Below are 25,159 nucleotides of genomic sequence, written 5' to 3' on the forward strand. Positions count from 1 at the left end.
TCAGAAATTACGTTGGGCGTACCGATGGTACGCTGGGCGTACTCCTCGGGTATGGATGCCAGCCGAAGCTAGCTGTCTCACACTCACCGGATGGATCAGACCGAAGTTACGCGGGGCGTAAAGCGATGCTACGTGGCGTGATCCGAAGCGAAGACCGTGTTCAGCAAGCAACGAACCTGATCGAGCCACGTCATCATTCCGCAACAGATTTCGCAAATTCATACTCCGACTTCTAAAAATCATAATTTTCGCATACGAGGTCCGTTTTCAACGTTCTTTATATCCACGCGAAGGTGGAAACGTACTCTACAACTTTCGTTTAGACTTTGTTGGCTAATTTTGACTCGATTTTAAATTTTATATTATTAACAGACCAGGACATGATTAGTCCGTTAAATCCTCATAACTTCTTCATCCGACGTCCGTTTTTGCCCATCTTTTTCTCGTTACGCTACTCTTATCGAGATCTTCGATTCTCTTTTAGGTCGTGTCGGCTAAAAATCAGTCGATCTAATATTCGAATTTCGGGTTGTACACTGCTAATCCGAAACTTCAAAAAATCATAACTTCTTCATACGAAGTCAGATTTGGGCGTTCTTTTTATCGATGTTCTTAGTTTAACATATTCTACCACTTTTGTTTAGATCGCTAAGGCTAAATCTCGCTCTATCGTAAATTCACTATTTACGCTTTCCGGTATCGTTCCGGTTCTGACGCGAAACTTCGACGGGTCAAAACTTCTTCGTTATAACTCGGATTTCGGCGTTCTTTATATGCACGAAAACCTTGTAACATACTCTACAACTTGGTTAAGATTATTTATTCTAAATACTCTTTTGTCGAAAAGTCATTTTCGACCCCTATTGCCTCTAATTTGACTAGCCCGGATCTACGGGCGTTACAATTATCTCCCCCTTAGGATGATTACATCCCATAATCATCAACGAAACAGGGTCTTATAATGACTCCATACGTCATCTCTTCATCCTAGGTAATTATAACTTCTGTATTCCTTTAAGTCTATCTCTTAGACTCATCGACTATAAGCAGTACTCAATCGTACACCTGCTCTCAACCTCAGGTTAGACTCCAAATTATGATCTTTAAGTCACAATCTCAATCCTTACTGGATACAAACTTGAGATAAGTTCTTTTATTACTACTATAGATCGATGTTTCATATTCTAATGACCTATCATCGTATGTTGCAACACTTAAACTTAGGTCCCTTAGAGTTAAATTCTAAAACAAGCTATGCGTTCCTTTATGTTCTAATGTGATATAATCACACTTTAATATTTGGCATTTCTAGCTACCAACTTCTTTAACAACGAGCGCGATATTTCTATTGACCGCTTTGATTTCAATCGTTTGGTTTAAGTCGGACGCTACATCGACCTTTATTTTCTAAACCACATAGCATACTTAGCGTAGTCGGACTCAATTCGATATGACCACTAGGGTCGGATTATCAACAATCTTCTTAGTCATTACCGAAATGATGGTAACAACACACTTGAATAAAACGAAATCAATTACTAGCTTCTTGGTAACCTTGTGACTTTCCCTGATCCAAGTGTAAGTCCTATGCTTCTGGTAGTATAGGCCTCTACTACCATTCACACCTACTCATACTCGTCCCAAGTATTGTCTCACAGTTTCCCAAGTCACCATGCAGCAAATCACACAACAATTCCACACACCAGATAACAAAACGAAGATTTTATTATTTCTCGAAACTATTACATAGGTGTTAAAGTTCACCCTAGACTATGCCTCTACTAGGCTACATCATACGAAACTATGGCAACTGCATAATCCGATCTTCGGGTAAGAAGTCCTCATTCTTGATTCCTTGCATGGTTCTCTGTCTCGTCAAGGATCATGTGAAATGCCCTCGGCCTTGGTGGCGTTTCTGGTCTTGCTGCTTTATTTTCCTTGGGCAGTCTCTGGACATGTGCCCCTTGCCTCCACATCTGTAACATACTTTGTTATTATGTGTGCAGTCTTTGGAATAGTGACCAGTCCTCCCACACTTGTAACAATTCACTTCTTCGTTGCACTTTCCACCATGCTTCTTCTTGCATCTATCACACCATCTTGCTTCACCTCCATCTGCTCCTCCAAGCTTTGAGAATTTTCTTTCCTTTTTCGGCCTTGAAGATCCTTCAAACTTCCGCTTCTCTCATGCCTTATCTTTTTCTAGACCCTTTTCTCTTATCTGGGCCTCTACGTTCTTAGCTGCCCTAACAGCTGCTTTCAAGGTAGTTGCCATTTTGACCATTGGGCCAAAGTCAGTGGGCAGTCCGTTAGCAAACCTATCAATCTTGGAGAGTTCAGTAGGCACCAAGTAGGGGAATAGCTTCATCCTCTCGGTGAATGCGGTGGCATACTCGTCAATACTCATCTTCCCTTTCTTCAGGTTCTGAAACTCGTTGTTTAGGTCTATCAGATCTACCTCCGAGCAGTACTGCATTTTCAACTGTTCCAAAAACTCTTCCCACGATATCCTTAAGGCTTCTCCTCGTGGCATCGTATCTGCCAATAGCTTCCACCAACTCAAGACTCCAGTTTTCAGTTGTCTTATTGCGAAGACAATCTTCTGTTTCTCGTTACAGCTACAGCTCTCAAACACCATCTCCATCTCAGAGATCCAATCCATAATCTTAACCGGCTTCGGGCTTCCTGAGACACTCGGTGGTTTCGCACCCAAGAAATTCTTGTACATCCGCCCATCCTTGTTGTTTCTCCCTTCTGAGCCATCCCTTTGCTCACCTTAAGTCCCTACTTGACTCACTTGGCGGCTGTAGTTCCCTTCCTCAGATTGCTCGGGAACTGGCTCTGTCGGTTCAACATGTACGGTAGGTTCGTCCCTATTCAACATCTGTCTCATTTCTACCCTTTGTTCAGCTAACATAGCCTGAATCATGGCTTGAACTCCAGCCATGGTGACTGGCTCAAGCGCAACCTCTTCAACAACAGGTATTTGCTGAACCACTGGGGGTTGGTTCCTATTCCCATTTGCGTTTACGTTTCCGCTACGGGTCCTTACCATCTCGATCTATACACCAAATAAGGTGAATTTCGACCTTTACTTGACGTTTAAATCATCCTTATCACTCCGAAACGTTTACATGCTAGTTCTAATACCGTAGTCGTACGTTTAGAATCCTAAACACATAAGGTTTCCAGATCCGGTCGGCAACAGACCATAGATCCGAACAATTAACAACATATCATGCACAAAGCATTTAGCACATAAAAGCAATGTAGGCATCATTCCTAAAATAAACTAGTTCTCACACCTGACAATCATCGCTTAACATTCTAAGTTTAAGTCTAGAAATAAATCCATATTCCTAGTTCGCTTAAACTAATGCTCTGATACCAACTGTGACATCCCCAAAATCACGGCCAGAAAAGACCGATTTTTGTTTATGCTTTATAAAAATCAGAGTACTTCATTTTATAAAAAGGTTGCGGAATTCGTTCCCAGAAAAACATGGTAAATACGTTATTAAAACAATTTCGAAGACACGTATTTATTTCATTTTAAAACGTTTGGGATGTCATCGTTGATACCGAAACATAAGCATAAACAGAACTTACAATGATTTACACTAGTGATCTACATCTCCTTAAATCTCTCAGTGTAATGTCACTTCACTTCATCACCTGTGATATACATAAACTGAGTGGGTCAGGTTGGGAAACCTGGTGAGTACATAGGGTTTTCAACCCACAATAATATAATTGTTATGTTCAATCATCAAACACTTAACCCCATTACCCATCCCCGTTATCTTCTTTACTCTTAAGAATTTAACCTAAGAGTCATCTATCCTGCACTCGTTTATTCCGAAGTCCCTTACTTCCAGAGTTATAGGACTGACACTAAATCCATAGCTGCCGATGTTCGTTCATAAAGCACTAATTCCATAGCTGCTATAGTCTATTAATCGGGTACTAAATCCATAGCTACCAGTCTTTATCTAATAGGTACTAAGTCCATAGCTACCCATGTTCAACAGGTACTACGTCCGTAGCTACCAATCCCCAACAGGTACTAAATCCATAGCTACCAACGTCTAACAGGTACTAAGTCCACAGCTACCGGTGTTTGTCCCATAGGTACTAAGTCTATAGCTGCCAATGTATACTCACGTCATCCTCTATCTCTCATCATTCATCTACCCATCATCATACCCAACATATTCGTATATAAAATACGTTAAATAGTTTAAATCCTTTAAAACATGTATAAGACATTCATCCAACATAGACAACAAGTATTAAGATAATATGCACACATAGCACGTAGTTTATATAAAATACTTCATATCTATGTGTAAGATGAAAGGGACTATGCACTCACCTGAGTAGGTGGTGACCCAGCACTCGAACAACGCTTCGATACTCTCAAAACGATATTCCTTCGATAAAACCTAGTACCAATACCACTAGGGTTTAGTCTAACGATAACCGCGACAAATTAATTAGTCTGACTATTATTAAGCATTTATAACGCTCCATAAAACTCATAATAATAGCCCAAATAATTATTTTAAGGACCTAATAACATTCCTATAATTATTTGAAAGCTATTTTAAAAACTGCGTAAGTGTAGCACACTTACAATGAATTTTATCGAAAACCGGAACTTAATTGGAGAAGCGTTTCGAAACCGAAAAACTCTTTTTCTCGGGACTTTGCGAGCCTCGGGGGCTAGGGGTTTTATCTAGGGCTTAGGGGTGTTTAGAGGTGCTAGTGAGAGAAAGTAGTGAGAGAAAGAAGAGGTTTTGGGGTGAAGAGAAATGGCAGCCTCGCACCTCAATTTATAGGGTCAGGCTTCGGAAATTACGTTGGGCGTACCGAGGGTACGCTGGGCGTACTCCTCGGGTATGGATGCCAGCCAAAGCCAGCTGTCTCGCACTCACCGGATGGATCAGACCGAAGTTACGTGGGGCGTAGCTTCTTCATACGCGGGGCGTAAAGCGATGCTACGTGGCGTGATCCGAAGCGAAGACCGTGTTCAGCAAGCAACAAACCTGATCGAGCCACGTCATCATTCCGCAACAGATTTCGCAAATTCATACTCCGACTTCGAGGTCCGTTTTCAACGTTATTTATATCCACGCAAAGGTGCAAACGTACTCTACAACTTTCGTATAGACTTTGTCGGTTAATTTTGACTCGATTTTAAATTTTATATTATTAACAGACCAGGACAGGATTAGTCCGTTAAATCCTCATAACTTCTTCATCCGACGTCCGTTTTTGCCCATCCTTTTCTCGTTAAGCTACTCTTATCGAGATCTTCGATTCTCTTTTAGGTCGTGTCGGCTAAAAATCACTCGATCTAATATTCGAATTTCGGGCTGTACACTGCTAATCCGAAACTTCGAAAAATCATAACTTCTTAATACGAAGTCAGATTTGGGCGTTCTTTTTATCGATGTTCTTAGTTTAACATATTCTACCACTTTTTTTTAGATCGCTAACGCTAAATCTCGCTCTATCATAAATTCACTATTTACGCTTTCCGGTATCGTGCCGGTTCTGACGCGAAACTTCGACGGGTCATAACTTCTTCGTTATAACTCGGATTTCGGCGTTCTTTATATGCACGAAAACCTTGTAACATACTCTACAACTTGGTTAAGATTATTTATTCTAAATACTCTTTTGTCGAAAATTCATTTTCGACCCCTATTGCCTCTAATTTGACTAGCTCGGATCTACGGACGTTTCAATTATCTCCCCCTTAGGATGATTACGTCCCAGAATCATCAAGGAAACAGGGTCTTATAATGACTCCATACGTCATCTCTTCATCCTAGGTAATTATAACTTCTGTATTCCTTTAAGTCTATCTCTTAGACTCATCGACTGTAAGCAGTACTCAATCGTACACCTGCTCTCTACCTCAGGTTAGACTCCAAATTATGATCTTTAAGTCACAATCTCGATCCTTACTGGATACAAACTTGAGATAAGTTCTTTTATTACTACTATAGATCGATGTGTCATATTCTAATGACCTATCATCGTATGTTGCAACACTTAAACTTAGGTCCCTTAGAGTTAAATTCTAAAACAAGCTATGCCTTCCTTAATGTTCTAATGTGATATAATCACACTTTAACATTTGGCATTTCTAGCTACCAACTTCTTTAACAACGAGCGCGATATTTCTATTGACCGCTTTGATTTCAATCGTTTGGTTTAAGTCGGACGCTACATCGACCTTTATTTTCTAAACCACATAGCATACTTAGCGTAGTCGGACTCAATTCGATATGACCACTAGGGTCGGATTATCAACAATCTTCTTAGTCATTACCGAAACGATGGTAACAACACACTTGAATAAAACGAAATCAATTACTAGCTTCTTGGTAACCTTGTGACTTTCCCTGATCCAAGTGTGAGTCCTATGCTTCTGGTAGTATAGGCCTCTACTACCATTCACACCTACTCATACTCGTCCCAAGTATTGTCTCGCAGTTTCCCAAGTCACCATGCAGCAAATCACACAACAATTCCACACACCAGATAACAAAACGAAGATTTTATTATTTCTCGAAACTATTACATAGGTGTTAAAGTTCACCCTAGACTATGCCTCTACTAGGCTACATCATACGAAACTATGGCAACTGCATAATCCGATCTTCGGGTAAGAAGTCCTCATTCTTGATTCCTTGCATGGTTCTCTGTCTCGTCAAGGATCATGTGAAATGCCCTCGGCCTTGGTGGTGTTTCTGGTCTCGCTGCTTTATTTTCCTTGGGCAGTCTCTGGACATGTGCCCCTTGCCTCCACATCTGTAGCATACTTTGTTATTATGTGTGCAGTCTTTGGAATAGTGACCAGTTCTCCCACACTTGTAACAATTCACTTCTTCGTTGCACTTTCCACCATGCTTCTTCTTGCATCTATCACACCATCTTGCTTCACCTCCATCTGCTCCTCCAAGCTTTGAGAATTTGCTTTCCTTTTTCGGCCTTGAAGATCCTTCAAACTTCCGCTTCTCTCATGCCTTATCTTTTTCTAGACCCTTTTCTCTTATCTGGGCCTCTACGTTCTTAGCTGCCCTAACAGCTGCTTTCAAGGTAGTTGCCATTTTGACCATTGGGCCAAAGTCAGTGGGCAGTCCGTTAGCAAACCTATCAATCTTGGAGAGTTCAGTAGGCACCAAGTAGGGGAATAGCTTCATCCTCTTGGTGAATGCGGTGGCATACTCGTCAATACTCATCTTCCCTTTCTTCAGGTTCTGAAACTCGTTGTTTAGGTCTATCAGATCTACCTCCGAGCAGTACTGCATTTTCAACTGTTCCAAAAACTCTTCCCACGATATCCTTAAGGCTTCTCCTCGTGGCATCGTATCTGCCAATAGCTTCCACCAGCTCAAGACTCCAGTTTTCAGTTGTCTTATTGCGAAGACAATCTTCTGTTTCTCGTTACAGCTGCAGCTCTCAAACACCATCTCCATCTCAGAGATCCAATCCATAATCTTAACCGGCTTCGGGCTTCCTGAGACGCTCGGTGGTTTCGCACCCAAGAAATTCTTGTACATCCGCCCATCCTTGTTGTTTCTCCCTTCTGAGCCATCCCTTTGCTCACCTTAAGTCCCTACTTGACTCACTTGGCGGCTGTAGTTCCCTTCCTCAGATTGCTCGGGAACTGGCTCTGTCGGTTCAACATGTACGGTAGGTTCGTCCCTATTCAACATCTGTCTCATTTCTACCCTTTGTTCAGCTAACATAGCCCGAATCATGGCTTGAACTCCAGCCATGGTGACTGGCTCAAGCGCAACTTCTTCAACAACATGTATTTGCTGAACCACTGGGGGTTGGTTCCTGTTCCCATTTGCGTTTACGTTTCCGCTACGGGTCCTTACCATCTCGATCTATACACCAAATAAGGTGAATTTCGACCTTTACTTGACGTTTAAATCATCCTTATCACTCCGAAACGTTTACATGCTAGTTCTAATACCGTAGTCGTACGTTTAGAATCCTGAACACATAAGGTTTCCAGATCCGGTCGGCAACAGACCATAGATCCGAACAATTAACAACATATCATGCACAAAGCATTTAGCACATAAAAGAAATTTAGGCATCATTCCTAAAATAAGCTAGTTCTCACACCTCACAATCATCGCTTAACATTCTAAGTTTAAGTCTAGAAATAAATCCATATTCCTAGTTCGCTTAAGCTAATGCTCTGATACCAACTGTGACATCCCCAAAATCACGGCCAGAAAAGACCGATTTTTGTTTATGCTTTATAAAAATCAGAGTACTTCATTTTATAAAAAGGTTGCGGAATTCGTTCCCAGAAAAACATGGTAAATACGTTATTAAAACAATTTCGAAGAAACGTATTTATTTCATTTTAAAACGTTTGGGATGTCATCGTTAATACCGAAACATAAGCATAAACAGAACTTTTAATGATTTACACTAGTGATCTACATCTCCTTAAATCTCTCAGTGTAATGTCACTTCACTTCATCACCTGTGATATAGATAAACTGAGTGGCTCAGGTTGGGAAACCTGGTGAGTACATAGGGTTTTCAACCCACAATAATATAATTGTTATGTTCAATCATCAAACACTTAACCCCATTACCCATCCCCGTTATCTTCTTTACTCTTAAGAATTTAACCTAAGAGTCATCTATCCTGCACTCGTTTATTCCGAAGTCCCTTACTTCCAGAGTTATAGGACTGGCACTAAATCCATAGCTGCCGATGTTCGTTCATAAAGCACTAATTCCATAGCTGCTATAGTCTATTAATCGGGTACTAAATCCATAGCTACCAGTCTTTATCTAATAGGTACTAAGTCCATAGATACCCATGTTCAACAGGTACTACGTCCATAGCTACCGATCCCCAACAGGTACTAAATCCATAGCTACCAACGTCTAACAGGTACTAAGTCCACAGCTACCGGTGTTTGTCCCATAGGCACTAAGTTTATAGCTGCCAATGTATACTCAAGTCATCCTCTATCTCTCATCATTCATCTACCCATCATCATACCCAACATATTCGTATATAAAATATGTTAAATAGTTTAAATCGTTTAAAACATGCATAAGACGTTCATCCAACCTAGACAACAAGTATTCAGATAATATGCACACATAGCACGTAGTTTATATAAAATACTTCATATCTATGTGTAAGATGAAAGGGACTATGCACTCACCTGAGTAGGTGGTGACCCAGCACTCGGACAACGCTTCGATACTCTCAAAACGATATTCCTTCGATAAAACCTAGTACCAATACCACTAGGGTTTAGTCTAACGATAACCGCGACAAATTAATTAGTCTTACTATTATTAAGCGTTTATAACGCTCCATAAAACTCATAATAATAGCCCAAATAATTATTTTAAGGACCTAATAACATTCCTATAATTATTTGAAAGCTATATTAAAAACTGCATAAGTGTAGCACACTTACAACGAATTTTATCGAAAACCGGAACTTAATTGGAGCAGCGTTTCGAAACCGAAAAACTCTTTTTCTCAGGACTTCGGGAGCCTCGGGGCTTCCCTCGGGGGCTAGGGGTTTTATCTAGGGCTTAGGGGTGTTTAGAGGTGCTAGTGAGAGATAGTAGTGAGAGAAAGAAGAGGTTTTGGGGTGAAGAGAAATGGCAACCTCACACCTCAATTTATAGGGTCAGGCTTCGGAAATTACGTTGGGCGTACCGAGGGTACGTTGGGCGTACTCCTCGGGTATGGATGCCAGCCGAAGCCAGCTGTCTCGCACTCACCGGATGGATCAGAACGAAGTTACGCGGGGCGTAGCTTCTTCATACGCGGGGCGTAAAGCGATGCTACGTGGCGTGATCCGAAGCGAAGACCGTGTTCAGCAAGCAACGAACCTGATCGAGCCACGTCATCATTCCGCAACAGATTTCGCAAATTCATACTCCGACTTCTAAAAATCATAATTTTCGCATACGAGGTCCGTTTTCAATGTTGTTTATATCCACGCGAAGGTGGAAACGTACTCTACAACTTTCGTTTAGACTTTGTCGGTTAATTTTGACTTGATTTTAAATTTTATATTATTAACAGACCAGGACAGGATTAGTCCGTTAAATCCTCATAACTTCTTCATCCGACGTCCGTTTTTGCCCATATTTTTCTCGTTACGCTACTCTTATCGAGATCTTCGATTCTATTTTAGGTCGTGTTGGCTAAAAATAACTCGATCTAATATTCGAATTTCGGGCTGTACACTGCTAATCCGAAACTTCGAAAAATCATAACTTCTTCATACGAAGTCAGATTTGGGCGTTCTTTTTATCGATGTTCTTAGTTTAACATATTCTACCACTTTTGTTTAGATCGCTAAGGCTAAATATCGCTCTATCATAAATTCACTATTTACGCTTTCCGGTATCGTGCCGGTTCTGACGCGAAACTTCGACAGGTCATAACTTCTTCGTTATAACTCGGATTTCGGCATTCTTTATATGCACGAAAACCTTGTAACATACTCTACAACTTGGTTAAGATTATTTATTCTAAATACTCTTTTGTCGAAAATTCATTTTCGACCCCTATTGCCTCTAATTTGACTAGCCCGGATCTACGGACGTTTCAATTATCTCCCCTTAGGATGATTACGTCCCAGAATCATCAACGAAACAGGGTCTTATAATGACTCCATACGTCATATCTTCATCCTAGGTAATTATAACTTCTGTATTCCTTTAAGTCTATCTCTTAGACTCATCGACTGTAAGCAGTACTCAATCGTACACCTGCTCTCTACCTCAGGTTAGACTCCAAATTATGATCTTTAAGTCACAATCTCGATCCTTACTGGATACAAACTTGAGATAAGTTCTTTTATTACTACTATAGATCGATGTGTCATATTCTAATGACCTATCATCGTATGTTGCAACACTTAAACTTAGGTCCCTTAGAGTTAAATTCTAAAACAAGCTATGCCTTCCTTAATGTTCTAATGTGATATAATCACACTTTAACATTTGGCATTTCTAGCTACCAACTTCTTTAACAACGAGCGCGATATTTCTATTGACCGCTTTGATTTCAATCGTTTGGTTTAAGTCGGACGCTACATCGACCTTTATTTTCTAAACCACATAGCATACTTAGCGTAGTCGGACTCAATTCGATATGACCACTAGGGTCGGATTATCAACAATCTTCTTAGTCATTACCGAAACGATGGTAACAACACACTTGAATAAAACGAAATCAATTACTAGCTTCTTGGTAACCTTGTGACTTTCCCTGATCCAAGTGTGAGTCCTATGCTTCTGGTAGTATAGGCCTCTACTACCATTCACACCTACTCATACTCGTCCCAAGTATTGTCTCGCAGTTTCCCAAGTCACCATGCAGCAAATCACACAACAATTCCACACACCAGATAACAAAACGAAGATTTTATTATTTCTCGAAACTATTACATAGGTGTTAAAGTTCACCCTAGACTATGCCTCTACTAGGCTACATCATACGAAACTATGGCAACTGCATAATCCGATCTTCGGGTAAGAAGTCCTCATTCTTGATTCCTTGCATGGTTCTCTGTCTCGTCAAGGATCATGTGAAATGCCCTCGGCCTTGGTGGTGTTTCTGGTCTCGCTGCTTTATTTTCCTTGGGCAGTCTCTGGACATGTGCCCCTTGCCTCCACATCTGTAGCATACTTTGTTATTATGTGTGCAGTCTTTGGAATAGTGACCAGTCCTCCCACACTTGTAACAATTCACTTCTTCGTTGCACTTTCCACCATGCTTCTTCTTGCATCTATCACACCATCTTGCTTCACCTCCATCTGCTCCTCCAAGCTTTGAGAATTTTCTTTCCTTTTTCGGCCTTGAAGATCCTTCAAACTTCCGCTTCTCTCATGCCTTATCTTTTTCTAGACCCTTTTCTCTTATCTGGGCCTCTACGTTCTTAGCTGCCCTAACAGCTGCTTTCAAGGTAGTTGCCATTTTGACCATTGGGCCAAAGTCAGTGGGCAGTCCGTTAGCAAACCTATCAATCTTGGAGAGTTCAGTAGGCACCAAGTAGGGGAATAGCTTCATCCTCTCGGTGAATGCGGTGGCATACTCGTCAATACTCATCTTCCCTTTCTTCAGGTTCTGAAACTCGTTGTTTAGGTCTATCAGATCTACCTCCGAGCAGTACTGCATTTTCAACTGTTCCAAAAACTCTTCCCACGATATCCTTAAGGCTTCTCCTCGTGGCATCGTATCTTCCAATAGCTTCCACCAGCTCAAGACTCCAGTTTTCAGTTGTCTTATTGCGAAGACAATCTTCTGTTTCTCGTTACAGCTGCAGCTCTCAAACACCATCTCCATCTCAGAGATCCAATCCATAATCTTAACCGGCTTCGGGCTTCCTGAGACGGTCGATGGTTTCGCACCCAAGAAATTCTTGTACATCCGCCCATCCTTGTTGTTTCTCCCTTCTGAGCCATCCCTTTGCTCACCTTAAGTCCCTACTTGACTCACTTGGCGGCTGTAGTTCCCTTCCTCAGATTGCTTGGGAACTGGCTCTGTCGGTTCAACATGTACGGTAGGTTCATCCCTATTCAACATCTATCTCATTTCTACCCTTTGTTCAGCTAACATAGCCCGAATCATGGCTTGAACTCCAGCCATGGTGACTGGCTCAAGCGCAACTTCTTCAACAACAGGTATTTGCTGAACCACTGGGGGTTGGTTCCTGTTCCCATTTGTGTTTACGTTTCCGCTACGGGTCCTTACCATCTCGATCTATACACTAAATAAGGTGAATTTCGACCTTTACTTGACGTTTAAATCACCCTTATCACTCCGAAACGTTTACATGCTAGTTCTAATACCGTAGTCGTACGTTTAGAATCCTAAACACATAAGGTTTCCAGATCCGGTCGGCAACAGACCATAGATCCGAACAATTAACAACATGTCATGCACAAAGCATTTAGCACATAAAAGCAATTTAGGCATCATTCCTAAAATAAGCTAGTTCTCACACCTCACAATCATCGCTTAACATTCTAAGTTTAAGTCTAGAAATAAATCCATATTCCTAGTTCGCTTAAACTAATGCTCTGATACCAACTGTGACATCCCCAAAATCACGGACAGAAAAGACCGATTTTTGTTTATGCTTTATAAAAATCAGAGTACTTCATTTTATAAAAAGGTTGCGGTATTTGTTCCCAGAAAAACATGGTAAATACGTTATTAAAACAATTTCGAAGAAACGTATTTATTTCATTTTAAAACGTTTGGGATGTCATCGTTAATACCGAAACATAAGCATAAACAGAACTTACAATGATTTACACTAGTGATCTACATCTCCTTAAATCTCTCAGTGTAATGTCACTTCACTTCATCACCTGTGATATACATAAACTGAGTGGGTCAGGTTGGGAAACCTGGTGAGTACATAGGGTTTTCAACCCACAATAATATAATTGTTATGTTCAATCATCAAACACTTAACCCCATTACCCATCCCCGTTATCTTCTTTACTCTTAAGAATTTAACCTAAGAGTCATCTATCCTGCACTCGTTTATTCCGAAGTCCCTTACTTCCAGAGTTATAGGACTGACACTAAATCCATAGCTGCCGATGTTCGTTCATAAAGCACTAATTCCATAGCTGCTATAGTCTATTAATCGGGTACTAAATCCATAGCTACCAGTCTTTATCTAATAGGTACTAAGTCCATAGCTACCCATGTTCAACAGGTACTACGTCCGTAGCTACCAATCCCCAACAGGTACTAAATCCATAGCTACCAACGTCTAACAGGTACTAAGTCCACAGCTACCGGTGTTTGTCCCATAGGTACTAAGTCTATAGCTGCCAATGTATACTCACGTCATCCTCTATCTCTCATCATTCATCTACCCATCATCATACCCAACATATTCGTATATAAAATACGTTAAATAGTTTAAATCCTTTAAAACATGTATAAGACGTTCATCCAACATAGACAGCAAGTATTAAGATAATATGCACACATAGCACGTAGTTTATATAAAATACTTCATATCTATGTGTAAGATGAAAGGGACTATGCACTCACCTGAGTAGGTGGTGACCCAGCACTCGAACAACGCTTCGATACTCTCAAAACGATATTCCTTCGATAAAACCTAGTACCAATACCACTAGGGTTTAGTCTAACGATAACCGCGACAAATTAATTAGTCTGACTATTATTAAGCGTTTATAACGCTCCATAAAACCCATAATAATAGCCAAAATAATTATTTTAAGGACCTAATAACATTCCTATAATTATTTGAAAGCTATATTAAAAACTGCGTAAGTGTAGCACACTTACAACGAATTTTATCGAAAACCGGAACTTAATTGGAGCAGCGTTTCGAAACCGAAAAACTCTTTTTCTCGGGACTCCGGGAGCCTCGGGGCTTCCCTCGGGGCTAGGGGTTTTATCTAGGGCTTAGGGGTGTTTAGAGGTGCTAGAGAGAGAAAGTAGTGAGAGAAAGAAGAGGTTTTGGGGTGAAGAGAAATGGCAACCTCGCACCTCAATTTATAGGGTCAGGCTTCGGAAATTACGTTGGGCGTACTCCTCGGGTATGGATGCCAGCTGAAGCCAGCTGTCTCGCACTCACCGGATGGATCAGACCGAAGTTACGCGGGGCGTAGCTTCTTCATACGCGGGGCATAAAGCAATGCTACGTGGCGTGATCCGAAGCGAAGACCGTGTTCAGCAAGCAACGAACCTGATCGAGCCACGTCATCATTCCGCAACAGATTTCGCAAATTCATACTCCGACTTCTAAAAATCATAATTTTCGCATACGAGGTCCGTTTTCAACGTTGTTTATATCCACGAGAAGGTGGAAACGTACTCTACAACTTTCGTTTAGACTTTGTCGGCTAATTTTGACTCGATTTTAAATTTTATATTATTAACAGACCAGGACAAGATTAGTCCGTTAAATCCTCATAACTTCTTCATCCGACGTCCGTTTTTGCCCATCTTTTTCTCGTTACGCTACTCGTATCGAGATCTTCGATTCTCTTTTAGGTCGTGTCGGCTAAAAATCACTCGATCTAATATTCGAATTTCGGGCTGTACACTGCTAATCCGAAACTTCGAAAAATCATAACTTCTTCATACGAAGTCAGATTTGGGCGTTCTTTTTATCGATGTTCTTAGTTTAACATATTCTACCACTTTTTTTTAGATCTCTAAGGCTACATATCGCTCTATCGTAAATTCACTATTTACGCTTTCCGGTATCGTGCCGGTTCTGACGCAAAACTTCGACGGGTCATAACTTCTCCGTTATAACTCGGATTTCGGCGTTCTTTATATGCATGAAAACCTTGTAACATACTCTAAAATTTGGTTAAGATTATTTATTCTAAATACTATTTTGTTGAAAAGTCGTTTTCGACCCCTATTGCCTCTAATTTGAGTAGCCCGGATCTACGGGCGTTACAGCGTGGGAGGTGTACCAGATGTTAGGGACGACAACTTTGCACTCGTTGATGACATAGGGAGAAGATATGTTGACAGGTGAAGGGGAGGGGGACCGGAGGGGAGATGTGAAGGGGGAGATTATTAACGATAGAAGGCTTTTGTAGAGGACATCGATGATGTTGAAGGGTTTTTTATGAAGGTTGTAAACAAAGGAAGGGAAAATGAATATGGTGGGTGGGTGGGCCTTTTCTTATTCTTAATTAATTAAAAACAATTGAAGAATATATATATATATATATATATATATATATATATATATATATATAGAGAGAGAGAGAGAGAGAGTTTTATTTTTCTGGTTAAGTCACACCTCCTTTTTTTCCTAAAAATACATTGTGTTTTTCATTTTTTTCAATTTAACTCTTTTAGGAGGTCTATTGGTAATCGTCCGGTTTATATATATATATATATATATATATATATATATATATATATATATATATATATATATATATATATATATTGGGAAAAGATCAAATGAGAACGCCTAAAAGGTTGAGAACGCGAGAACAAATCTGGTACATTAAGTATTTATAATCTAAGGATGTCATTAATCATTAATTTAAACAAAATATTAAATGAATTTAATTTTTTTTAATTAAATAAAATATAAAAGGGTATTCAAGTAATTTTATGATGTCATCCATTTTGAATATATCATGTAAGTTTGAAAATTAAAAGAAACCGTTGCTATGTTTTAGTAATCACAACCAACTTCTAATCTTTTGGATGATTCGATCTTATCTTGAATGCAAAATATCATCACAGCTAAACGTTTATATGAGACTCGATTAATACGGTTCATCCGCAAAGAGGTATTTTGCATTCAGAACTCCATGAAGGGTTGAAGGTGGAGAAATGTCGTCGATGATCAACCGAAGTTGAAGAAGTAAGCTTTCTAATCTTTTTTGAATGTCGATTGACTGGAAAACAGGTGTAGTAGTGTGTTTATTTTTTGTTAATGTGTACATTTTAACGATTCTTAAAACCCTAGAAGTTGGGTTTTTCGTTTTTTCTTTATATCATCGATTGAACTGTAGTGATTCTTCATCGTTGATGATTGTTGATTTAAAGGTTGTTTTTTACAAATAACACGTTGGTGTATGTGAATGTTTAAATGAAAGTGGTAATTGTAGATGAGTTTCAAAGTTACGGTATTCTGATATTGAATGTGTTTAAAAATTAATCGTTTATGATTGTGTTTGAAAGTTCTAAGATGCATATACATGTGTAATCGTAGTCGACTACTTTGAACTGAAGTAAGGTTACGAAAACCCAAAAATTAGGGCTTTTTTTACTTTTGTTTTAAGAGTCGTATTGTTGATCAATGGCAAAATAAATACATTATAAGTAGGACAAGAGGAGTAATTGATGTTAGTATTCGATTGTGAATGGTGTTTGGTAGAAAAATAATAATGAAGGGTATAAATGTCATTCATTACTATTGATTACTTGTAAAATCCGATTGTTTGTGCGACAGAAGTACTTTTCAAGTATTAATCCTTGTTGTTGGTTGTAAATTATGTATATTGTTAAAGTCATATTCAGTTGCGAATGGGTACTTTATTGAGTATGTATGTGGTTTTGATCTTGTACATGATGTACTAAGTAAAGAATAATGGTGTAGGAGTCCGTACTGTTTTTTGTGAGTAAGTTAATTACACTGTTTGTTTATTGATGATTATTGTAAACATTCCTCTGTTTTTGGGTATGTGTTTAATTGTGTTTGTGTTTAGTTGGTATAATTTATGATTATTTGAGTTGTTAATGATTCAATTCTGAGTTATAAATGATTAATGTATTTTAATTCTACTATTAGGTAGAAAGAAAAGCGAGAGGATATTACTAAAGACCGCATTCAGCAAATTCACTAATGAAGAATCCAATCCATTGCTTATTGATATTGAAGATGAAGACAATGAAGGAAACGAAATAGTACAACCTCGGATTAGAAGAGAAGGAAAAAAGAAGTGTTCAACACCTAAGAAGAAAACTAAAAAACAAAATGGTGGTGATGATGATTATATGAAATTTAAAATGTTAAATATCAATTGGAATCTATAGTGATTATGTGTCTTATTTTTTGGACAGGTGGGGGGAACGTGTTAATCACACACCAGCTCATTCAATGCGAAGGTATCTTAAAGTTGTAGTTTTGAGCTCAGATTCAAGTAATGTACTTGTTTAAAAATAAATTTATTTAGAGTTTGATGTTGTAGTTAGTTTTAATAACTTGTGTTGTTTTGTATTTATTAATAGAAAAGAATATGAAACCCAAAGTCAATGTGAAGAAGTTTTATGGAGGAAATTCAAGGTTTTCAAAATCTAAAAAAAATATACAGAAACAAAAAGGTATCAATGATGATTTCATGTAATGTAAGTTGTATATTAAAGTATCTTCAGTTATGATTATGTTGTCTACTTATTGGTAGGTTTGATTGAAAGTTATGACATGACAGAAGATAGTGGAATAAATAGGGAAAATGAATTGAGAACAAAAAGACGGTTTGATAGATGTAAAATAAAAGGTGATGAAGTTGTTGTTATAAACTCATGTTCAGGTAGTGTTTTTTTAATAAATTTAGTATAGTATTATTTTGGTAATTTATTTATAATCATTTATTATGCTAAATATGTCTTAACAGGAAAAGATAATGTTACTGTCAAGAAGCTTGATGAAGATGAAGACTCTGATTTTGAAGATGACAAACCTGTGGTAACAAGGAAAAAGAGAAGGCATTATACTTCATTAAAAACTGATGACAAAGAAAATGTGAAGAAATTTAAAAGACAAAAGAATAAAGAAGGAAATGTAGTGAAGGAAAAAAAACTGCCTAAAGTTGTAGCAAGTGATGCAGAAGAAGCAAGGCGAATACAAGTACGAACATCTCCAAATGTTTTGTACAGTTGTATGCATAACCTTAGCAAGGAACAGGAAGCTTATATTTCTTCTATTTGTCTGGGGAATTTGTTGAATATGAAAGTGGATGGGTGTGCATCAATTATGGGGCATTATATTGTAAGGAATTTTGATGCAGATAGGATGGTACTCAAACTTCATCATGGAGAGATACCAATCAATCGGCAAGTTATTCACGAAATGTTGGGTCTGCCTCTCGGACATGTTACAATAAAGTCCATGCCTTATAGAGAAGTCACAGACGACACGATAACTGTTTGGAGTGAACAATTCGAAGATGAAGATAATATTATACCAAGGGCAGTTCAACAAGTTATTATGCAATCAACACGTGTGGATTTAATCTTTAAAGTAAAAATCTTTGTCCTGCTGTGTAACACACTAGGTCAGTCGATGAGCATGGGAACATGTGACCTGTCCATGTTATCAAAAGTTACGAAAGACCTGGATCTAAGTGACATTGATTGGTGTGGATATGTTTTTGATTGCCTTAAGGAGACAAAAAAGTGCATGGAATCCAAACAACAAAAAAGGATTCTATGTTGGGCCAATTATATTACTGCTGGTAAGATTTGTTTTAAATTTAGTTGTCATTCAATATTGGTAGACTTATGTGTGCATATTCATTAAAGTGTATTTAAGTAATACATTTTTTATTTGTCTTTGTTGTAGTTGCTATACGTAGAAAGTGTTCGATGCGATTCAGTGAAGATTGTACGATGCAGAACAACAATATGTTGTTGGAATGTTGATAAACTACGTGAGCGAGAAAGAGTAGAGTGTAGGACAATTGGTCTGGGTATGGGTGAATCGCAAGATCCATTTAAAGTCATCAATGAAGCATTGGGAACTAGTAATGTAGGGCAAGAAAAAGTTCAGGTAGTATTTTATTGTGTTGAATAATGCATATGAAATTTATTATTTGTTATTTTAGTATAATCTAAATTAATTATATTCATACATTATTGACAGGGAAATGATGTAGGAGGTGTAAGGTATTAATATAATATAATCATTACTAAATAATAAGTTATTAGTACAACAACTAATATTGTATTATTTTTCGTAGGGAAATCAAGGATATGAGATTTTTAGTGGAAGTGGGGAAAGTGTTGAGGTAGTTTACTACCTATTCACATTTGAATAATGAGTTACTATAGTATTAATTAATACTAATTGACATATTAATGTTTTTATTTGGTTTGTAACGTAATTCTATTGTGGTGACCTAATTAGACAACTATTTCAACAATAAAGGAGATGTACGACATGATATTGCAGCAAAAGAAAGTGTTGGAAGACAAAATAAATGATGCTGTCAAGAAATATCCTGAGAATCAGTTGGTCAAAGAATGGGAAAACAAAGTAAATGATTTGTTTAGTGAAGTTTCCACATCAGAGGAACCAGAACAATCTCAATGGTGGTATGATAACGAGGCTGAAATTGAACGTACGCTGATTCTAGCTACAACTCACAAACAGTTTGACAACTCCCCGATAGAAAAATGTAGTATTCAAATGCCACAGGAATATGCAGACTTCGCGAATAGATATGGGTTAGTAGAAGAGGGTACAGGCCTCGCATGAAATTAGAATATCTAAAATCTCCTTACATTATACGGGCTGTTGATATCATCAAAGGAGTTCCACGGTAGGAAAAACGTGTAGCAGAATGGATATTCTCTCTCCAGGGAGAGCCAAAGTAAGTTGTATTTAAAATATTTTTAAAATTACTTAATTTTGTTGGTTTCTTATTAAAAATAGTATTAATTGGTCACGTCTTTTGCAGTGATATAGTTTTCCACACTTTGGATGGGTTTTCTGCTCAGAGGTTTCACATGGAAAGTTTTTTTCCAACATGTGAACTATTTGGTCATGGCATTGATTGTTGGAGTCAAGTGTTGAATCTTGATGAAAGTAAGCGTGCACCTGAATCGCCTCTGAGAGTTTATTGCAAGACAAATGTGACGGTATAATTTAATATTGTTCAATGTTGATTATACTATTTTTTAAATACAACATATAAATAAGTTAATGAGTTTTTAAAAATGGATCATAGAATTCATATCTTGAAAGTGATTTAACAGAAAGTCAACATAAAGATAAATTCATTGAGAATCTGGTGCTTTCTATTGAAGATATGGATGCAAGCCTACGTTTTGTTGGATTGGTAAGAGATATATCTCCACAGTTTACTTATGTGTTTATTTATCATTGATCAAATATGAATATTAAATAAAGTGAATACAATTGTAATGAATAAATGTTGCAGCTTTTCCTACCAGTCATCCGTTCCTTCCACATTTTCCTTTTTGTGATCAATCTACAACACCCAGAGTTTGTAATCATTGACAACAACAAAGTTGATGATCCTGATGGTGAGAGATATGGTCAGTTGCCCCAAATCATTGTAAGTGATTAATAAAAATTACTTTACATAGTTAATAAAATTTCATATGTGTTGACAATGTTTTTTACATTTTTAGAAAGAGTACATAGTTGATTACTTAAAATCTCAGAATCATCCAAAAGCTGAGATGTTTTCACATGTGATGCCACATAGACTAGAAATGACTTGGAGAACAATAAACAACATCATTGATTGTGGTGTGTTTACGATGCATCACATGGAAACATATATGGGTGGCAGTATGAATGAGTTTAAAGCTAGGTTCAAGAACGAGTCTTCTGCACAAGATGATCAACTTGTTAAACTGAGGACAAAGTATTTATACAAAATCATTACTCATGAATATAATGTGCGAAAGGATTATGTGCTGCAAAAGGTTGATGAATTCCACAAGATTCCTTCAAGACAACGTTCTCAACTGTTGGCCATTGCAAAGGAAGAAATTCACAGGAGATTGCATGATTTAAGTTAATTCTGTTAAAAAAGTTATTTTAGTTATGACTTCAATGGTTTCTTTTGGATAGTTTTAGAACAATGGTTTTGTATGCTAAGGATATTAACTTGGGTTGCTGAACGTACAATAGTTACTTTTGGTTTGCTAATTTTAGTAATGGATTAGTGATATTTTAGTAGTTATAATTTTACATTAACATTTGAAAAATTAAGTTATGTTAAAAAATGATGATTAACATTGATGGTATAGTTTTAGTGTATATTCAGGAATGATTCTTACTAACAAACATTTGTTAATATGCTATGTTACTATGACCATACAATCAGAATTTTTAATAATTAAAGTGAATATATCTATATTATATAATGATTGTTGTTGGGTTTATATCTTAAAGTATGTTGTTATTCAAATATTGAATAATAGCATAAATACTTGAATTATTCCTAACATATTCTACTTTAAATGAAAATTGTTTTAACTTAACAGAAGAGTATTTAACAATTTTCATATCATCAATATGTTGAAAATAATTAATGTATTTATGATGTTATTCATTATTGACTATAATTAAGGGTTTAAAGTCGACCATGGTTAAACTTATGACTAAAATTTACCCAAAAGCAAATGTAAATCAATATATGATGTATAGGTGTTTTAAAAGTTAATCGTACAAACATTTGTTATTAAGATATACTACTAACAACATACAATAAACTATGAATACCGCTTGAATTGTATATGACTATAGTATATAGTGATTAATGGTTTTATAATTTCAAGAAAGGAAAAGTATATCTATTCTAAGTGCGAATTGTTTTAATCAAATAACAGAGGTTTAAATGCCAGATAATATCATTAATCTGTTAGGATTACCAAATTTGGCATTGCTATTATTCATCGTTGAATAAAACAAAACGTTAAAAATAATGAAAGTGTTTTAAGATAACATAACATACTAAATCATAGAAACATATTCTTATTCATAAATCTAATAGAGAAGTAAAATCTATTGGGAAAATGAATGGACCATTTTAAGCTGGTTTTGACTCTCGTGCATGTCTTACTTTGCAAGTCCTCCAATTATGGTTAACATATTGATTGCAACCTGTGCACATTCTGTTTTTTTTCTTTGCAGCTGCAACGACTTTCTCAATAGCACTAACCATTCTTTTCTTAGTTCCACTACCTTTGGTACGTATAGATGCAGGTGGATGGATATTTATTTCATCAGGAATTCTGCGTATTCCAAGCATCCGAATAATTTATTCTTCATTGTTATCAGGTGATGTTTGGTTTGAACTGCTAAACTCCATTGCTGCCTGCTTCAACGTATGTGTTTTTTCAACAAATTCCAACAATTTCTCATTGCTTCTTTTGAAATGATCCAAGCAGTATTCAATATTGTTGTATGCCTCTGTTAGAAGTTTAAAGGTGTCATCTTCTGTTTCCATGGCAACATGTTTCTGATGGGTTTTGATCATAAGAACATCCTATGTGCTTATACAAACCCTAATGCTTGGATCTAGGTTTCTCTATTGTACATGCAATTCATCTAATATGATAATCCATATTAACATAATAATGGGTTTAATATATTACCTTGATTTTTATGTAGCAATAACAATCACAATTCCTTCTTGTAATGACTTTAGAAAGCTTAGAGTCACAAATATCACTCCTCTAATGGTTCACAAACACCAAGAGCAAGAGGATGAAGAAGAGAAGAGAAAGAAGCTGCCTAAAATCGTCCAAAACCCTAGAGAACAAGTTCACCACGTTTTTGGGGATTAAGGGTACTATTTATACATGTAGGCTATTAGGGTTTTAAACTAGGAAACCCTAATCTGACTGCTTAAGCCATAAGCAGCCCATAGATTCCTTTCTTAAAGGCCTTGGACGATCTTCAATGGGTTTCCCCATAGAATTTGTCCAACCTTATAATATAAGGTAATCCATAGCCCAATTTCAATTATCTTATAATTACAATTCCAGTCCCTTAAGTTTAATTAATCTCTTTTAGCCACAAAATTAATTATCAATTAATTCTTGACTAATATTAATTAAACAATATGATTTCTCCTTTAGTCTATTATTCCCATAATATATTAATAAATCATATTTAATCCTTTCTCTCCATAATTCATTCTATCAAGTTGCTTTGGTGAAGGCAACCCAAAAGGACCATGCATCATCGGGTCAAGTTCATACCAAAATAGTTATGGACTTAGACACTAATCTAACAGTCTCTCACTTGGATAAGTCTAATAACTATTCCGCGTATGACTTCAGATCCTGATCTGCAATCGTAGCTTTCCAAAGCCGTTGTCAACTCTGATCCTATCATATACGCGTGTCCTTTAGATAAGGGATCATATATTCCTCCATTCTAGATATCGTATAAGACATGATTTCTAATCATTCTCTCCGTACCATTTCTCGACTTCCGATTTATGACAACTGACTAGTTGAACAAATCAAATTAGCCCAAGCCCGGCCGAGCATTTACGTTTATCATCACTAAATCATCGAGGGGCCCAAAGATATCGCTTTTATCCTTCTTTGGATAAAAGGAACGGATAAAATTTGATTCAATGCTCGCTTGCACTCACTCATCGAATCACACACAACAATATGTTTTATGACACCAAGTTACTGGTGCGTTTACATATTATCAATGTGCAACCGACTCGCAAGATACAACTCATACATCTCGGTTTCAAGAATATAAGATGTTATCGTCTCACCAATCACTCGTGATAAAATCCATGAAGTGATCCAAGTGAGCGTGGGTTTACTCCAATGCTCAAATCATATTCATAAGCACTCATGAACATTGCAGCAAACATTTGCTTATGTCTAATGCTCTTTAGGCAATCCACACACCAATTCACGACAGTCTTCATTCATACCTACTTCCAACATATGAACGACTGTGGCCCATTCGAATAATTTGAATGTTCTAAACCAATTAAATTATTCAGGAAGTCAAAACATGCAAAGTGAAACACAAGAATAATACTACTCCATGGCCTCAAACCTTTTGAGTATAAATAAAACACCTTTTATTTATCACCATATTGATTACTCAATATTTGTTGTTTCGGGTAATCAACTTCTTACTTGAATTACAACACTTGTCCTATGCTCTCAGCATGCACACAATGTTTACCTATGGTTCTTACTTTGTGAAGTAGATCAAATGAACACATTTCCAATCATACTCATTTCACAACTCCTAATCCTTTCCACAAGTGATAGAATATCAAATTCTTGCCACTTATAGAATATGTTAGATTCCAACATTTTATGCAATGATCCTTTCGTAATGTCATTGCACTAAAGTCACAATGACTATTGGCAATGAAATTACAAAGTCCTCTATTGGAGATTGTTACAAGACAATTCCATAGATGTGATGTCTGTCACTCAAAGTACATTTCTTTGAACATCCTTTTGCATAAAGTTTCTAATCTAGACATAGATTCTCAATATCTAACTCCCAATATGGAATCCTTTCCATACTTACCATATAACAACTTTTTCTTAATAGAATCTTATCTATGTCGATATACTCCATCCAATACTATACTTCAAACTACTCACAAGCGACTAATCCTCGACGAACTTTGGATTGTCCTTTGATAGTTGTTTAATTATCTTAGTTAAAACCGATTCTTGTCCTTTTTCCCTCTAAATGCGCTAGACATTTGGAAAAAATTTAGAATGGTCAAGTATTATGGCATTTGGAATCGATCCTATACCCGAAGCGTATGGGATACGATACGATACTTTATCAATCTTTTGCCATAATATTTTATGTGTCACGTTCTCACAATT

This window comes from Lactuca saligna, chromosome 7, assembly GCF_052625555.1.
Source record: "Lactuca saligna cultivar CGN05327 chromosome 7, ASM5262555v1, whole genome shotgun sequence".
NCBI classification, from domain to species: domain Eukaryota; kingdom Viridiplantae; phylum Streptophyta; class Magnoliopsida; order Asterales; family Asteraceae; genus Lactuca; species Lactuca saligna.